Below are 5,821 nucleotides of genomic sequence, written 5' to 3'. Positions count from 1 at the left end.
TTGGTGGTGATAGTGGTAGTGGTAGTGGTTATGGTGCTGCTATTGGGATTAATGATGCTCATGTTGCAGTTTTTGAAATGACAAATTATTATTATGATCATACTGGTTTTTACAAATTTTGCCCCTCCTAGTAAATATTCTGCATGCCAATATCAAAACTGCAAGGCGAAACATGATGGAGTGATTAATGCTATTAATGCATTTAATGCTTCTATAATCGAATTGATATCTAAGATAGGTGTCATTCCATAAAAGAGGATTTCATATCCATACACTCCGTTAGAGATTAAGAGGGCTAAGAGGAGAAGGAAAAAAATTACCAAGGCATTATCAAGCATTGAAAAAAGTAAATTGCAACTCCTCTATCTTTGACTTGCACTTTTGATCACTGTACAAGAGTCATAGGAGAGAAGCATGAGCTAAAGAAGGTAAATATTTATCATCTATTCCAACAAACAAATAGACTATATATCTATTTTAATATATGACACATCTGCTGAAAATTATCAAATAGACATAGACATCTATTGCAACAGATGACTAACTTATCGCATCTGATGCATTATATGTCGCAACATATATCTCATTTGTTGGAGGAAATCAAACAGGTTACCAACTATTTTAATTTGTCCCAACAGTTGACCCATCTATTGGAACAAATTAATCAAGACTTTCTTACTGTTTTAGGTTGTTCCAATAGATAAGTAATTTATTCCAAAAGATGAGTCATCTATTGGATCAGATAGGTCATTTGTTGAAAATTATCATACAGGCTTTTCTATTGTTTTAATTTGTACCAGCAAATGACCTATATACTGCAATAGACGGGTAATCTATTGGGACAAATTAAATCAAGACTTCCTACTATTTTAATTTGACCAAACATATGAGTCATATGTTGTAACAGATGGACAATCTGTTGTAAATTATCATACATGACATTCTCCTATTTTAATTTATCCTAATAGATGACTCATCTGTTGCAACAAATAGGTAATCTGTTGGGTCAAATTAAAATAGGAGGAAGACCTATTTGATTTCCTCAAACATATGAGTTATCTTTTTCCATTTTTTAATATCTCTGTTTTAGCATTAATAATTCTGGATTTCCAAGTGGATGTCACAGTAGAAGCTACTGCTAAAAAGCATAATATCACAGTTGATAATCTATCAACTACATCCAGAGATGAAGAAAAAATGTAGCTTGTCAGTCCGGAAGAACGGAAGAATTACCTATTTGAAGGATTCAACATCTCGGACGAGGCTCCAAAATAACTAAGAAAGTTGATAAATGACTATTCAGAATGGATTGCCGATTGGTTGTTAAAGCTTCATGCCAGTAGGTACATAAATCATTTTTAGAGATATTGATTTATACAATTATTCTTGCAAAAACATGACATTAACACATATAAGTCATGCAGAAAATAAAATGACGAACACTACAAAGTGAACCAATCGGGTCTTGGTTTGGATATGTTCAGCTTTTTTGTTGCTCATCCCAGAACGGAGAATTGATTTTATTTGATGTCACAGCCCCAAACTTGCTGGAATAATGAGGTTTAAATTCCATACATCTTACTATTAATATTATATTTAATTGTATCTGTTTATTAATTTTATTGTCACATAATCTGAAATGTTTGATAATATGCGTAGCACATCGATGTCATTTTTACTACCTTCGAAAGAAGGCCAATTTGCAAATACAATAAAAATACAGATATACAACAGGCAATTATTTGTACAATATTAACATCCATAATGCCTACGATAGGTATTTTCAACAATAGTCAGAAGTTCCCAAAATGAGGAATGCTTAATCAACATCATCAAATGTTTTATCATTCCATCTAGCTTACCTTAGAATTTGATCGATAAAGTGTACATCCCAATTAATTGTGGGGATGAATTCCATTGAACGTTGGTTGTCATCGTTCTAAAATAAAGGTTCATTCAAGTTTATGACTCAATGTCGCGAATGAGACATTCTAAGTCATCGTCTGAGATACAAAATCTATCCAAAATATCTCCTACTTACCCTGATATAAGTGGATTTTTTACCAAAAGATTTTTACTGATTGATCAATGATTGAAGCATACCAGGATAAATGGATAATCCATTTGATGTGGACTATGTTGAAGGAAATGCTCAACAATATAATGGTAGCCTGTAAGTATTATGATTTAGTTTTATTTTATAAATTTCATAACTCTTACATTATTACAAGATATAGATTATCTAATTTTTACAAATGCAGGAATTGTGGTCTTTTTCTTGCCACTTACGCTGAGTATTTGAGTGATGGATTACAAGTATCAAATGATGGACTTGATGTCATATTACTCCTTAAAAGATATGCTACTCTTTTATGGAAATATGGAGAAGTCAAAGCTCGAAAACCGTACGCAAGCGACATAAAAGATCCACAACGACCAAATCCGAATTTCATAACACCAAATAAGGAATAATTTGTCCATATTGAGTAGATCTTTATATCCTGAGTCTGTCAAAGTAAAAGTAATAACCTCTCCTTAGGAATTGTTGGCTTCAAAACTTAAATTATAAATATCTATCATTTGTACCCATAACAATTTTTAAAATTTCATTTATTTGTTGATTTATTTAATGTAATTTCTGATGGCTTCGATTTATTTTATTTTTTCTATGAATTTTATTTTATCCTTAGATTTGAACTTATTAATTGAAATGGAATACTAGATTCAAATATTGCAAAAGATAATGGAACTGTTGCAACAGATGACATATCCATTGGAAATTATCAAACAAATTCAGACATATGTTGCAACATGTAGGTCATCTATTGAAAATTATCAAACAGGTCTTCCTACTATTTTGATTTGTTCCAATAGATGACCTATATGTTGCAAGAGATAGACTATATGTTGCAACAGATAATCTATCCATTGCAACAGATAGACTATGCATTGCAATAGATTGGTCATCTATTTTATTATGTAGATGTTTGTATCTATATAATTCACTTGTTGCAATATTTGAACTTAGTAATTATTTTTGTACTAATTCATAAGTTCCCAAATTTAACAAACCAATTCAAATTTTATCAAACATAAAAAATTGTCACTACATGTATGCATAAAATAAAAATCATCACGGTGTTTGTGTTTCTACATCTTCTTTTTTTTACACAGGCTCCAACCGTTTAGTTAGTACCCCATAAGCCCAGACCTCTTGCATCCTTCCCACAGTGTTGTCTTACAGAAAGGTCCTTAGATTGGACATTTCTGTGCCGGTTAGCAAACAATCGATGTATGCAAGTGTGTATGACCCATACGCGACACTGGTTAAATTTCTCGAAAGGTCCTTGTCCTTTTTTTGACATTCAAAAGTCTATTTTTCTTTCAACACTTTCACTAGAAAAATGATTCATCAGGTTACTTTGCTTCAACAATTTGAGGAAGAAGTCCAATATTGGCTGTATCTAGGTAGAAAAAATTGGCCTCCTCGTAGAAAGGTAAGTTGCAGCCATAAACCTTAATCTTTTCAGTCTAGAGTAGTATCTCAAGAGATAAAAAAATGTTTTACGTCCATGTTCATGATTGCGAGAATTCTCTTTGTCTTGATCCAGTCCTTGTTGTGTGGATATGACCTCTTCCCGCAAATATAGTCAATCAATATTGATCCCATTCGAACATAGAAACTAACAAATCAAATCACGAGCCACCGAAAGTTGTCTCTATCTGAGTGAGATCATCATACCTATTCTTGAAATTTTTGTAGAAGTTTAGGTTTATTATTTTATCGCCATTATCATAAGCATCTGAGTGCGCTAATTCCTTGCCCCTTATGAAGCAGAGAATTTCATCAACATACTATGATATAAAAAGATAATTTTTAAATAGGTTAGTAATTTTATAAAAGAAAAACAAAGTGGAAATATGCAATGGATGGTCCATCTGTCGCATAGGATCTCTGTATTTGTTAATAGATTAATCATCTAATTCAACTTATATAAAGTTTGATAATCTGTTACACTAGATGAACCACCAATTGCACCAAAATGTCCAACTATTACAACAGATAGCACATCGTTGCGTAGCTACTTCCTTATGGAGTAGATTAGAAGGTTAGGTTAGGAAAAGTAAACTTACTGTGTCCACATACCACACATCCATATTTGTCATATTCTTGAATTCTTGGGGGGAAAGGTATTCATGGCGAAGGTATTTGAGTGTTGCTTGGGATTTATGTACTTTCTCAGAACAGTCTCTGATTTACCATCAAGTTCAGCGTATATGTTCACCTTCTTCAATGGTCCCTAAACTTCATCAACTTTTAGAGGAGGAGGAATTACAATTTTTTTGGTTTCCTATTTGAGAGAATATTTCTAATTGTTTTTTTCTTCTTCCTAACCTCCAATGTATGAGTGTATGGCTCTCTCACCTTCTTGGATGATATGACACCCCTTTTGGATTTTAATTCCTTGAAAACATCAGTGAGATCATCTATTTTTTAAAAGAGTTTATTCCTGTCTGTTCATACACTTATTACATTTACAATGAGAACATGAGCATGAAGAGGGGTGAGAAGGACCAGTGTAAGGGGTTATTTCAAACTCATTTATTTTTCCTTGAGTATCAACATGCTTATCATCATGACTGGAATCAACATCAGCATCATCAAGGCTGTCACCAACATCAACAACTGCACCAGCAACACTCCTACAAGCAGCATCCAGATCTATTACAGCAGGTTGGTTAGGAAGAGCCTCAACATAAGTCTAACCTTGCCTAACTACTCTTCTTATGGTTGTTGCTTCAGCCAATTCCTTCTTTATTAACTCCACCATTGGGTTTGCGATTGTATCAACAAGACCTAGAGTAATAAAAGAACTCATTCCCAACTCTTTCTCAGTAGGTACAATCCATGGATGCATAACATATAAAAAAGGGTAGATACACAACCTATAAAAAAGGTAGATACATTTAAATCAAATCATAATTTGTAGTCAGCTAGGTAATATGTTAACACAGATAACTTATACAACAGATTATTTTTCTATTGCAATAGATGATTTATATGTGTCAACAGATTAACCATCTATTGCATCAGATTACCCATCTATTGCATATATTGCAGTAGATGGGTAATCTGTTAAGTCAGCTTCTGTGAATCAAAGCAATAAATGGGTAATCTATTGTGAAATATGACTCATCCATCACAATAGATTACTCATCTATTGTATCAGTTGCAGTAGACAGGTAATCTGCTAAGATAAATTGCAATAGATGACCTATCTATTATAACAGATGGCCCATCTATTTCAATATTTCTTTGAGTCAAATTATTTTACTTGAAAGAAGACTTACTGCATCATCCGGAGGGTTAAAGAGATCAACCTCCTTAATTTTTGTGTTGCTCTTTGCAGCCAACCACCTAAGAATCCTTGGATAAGAAACCTAATCCAGATAATCCTTGACCTGCTTTCGGAAGGAGGAATGACTTCAAATTTCCAAGCCTAAAAAATATAAACAGGAAGCAAACAAAAAAGTAATAATAATTATTCAATATAAATTAATGCATGAGTAAGCAAATAGTGACTAAATTTACCATGAAAGCCTAAGGAAAGTCGTATAAGGAGATCGTCTTTAGGAAAAGTTTTGTCAATAAATATTTGAAAATCAACTTGTAGCTGTCATAGACCCAGCTATAATTGTTGAAATTATCAAAATCCTCAACAAACACCAACAAATCATCCTCTATGACTTTGTAGATGTCTCTTGCTAATATAACAGAATAGGCAAACCAAACTAAGCACAATTGCTCCTCGCACTTCTT

The sequence above is a fragment of the Capsicum annuum genome, chromosome 2 (assembly GCF_002878395.1).
Source record: "Capsicum annuum cultivar UCD-10X-F1 chromosome 2, UCD10Xv1.1, whole genome shotgun sequence".
Taxonomy (NCBI): Eukaryota; Viridiplantae; Streptophyta; class Magnoliopsida; order Solanales; family Solanaceae; genus Capsicum; species Capsicum annuum.
Note: the sequence above shows the minus strand (reverse complement) of the source record.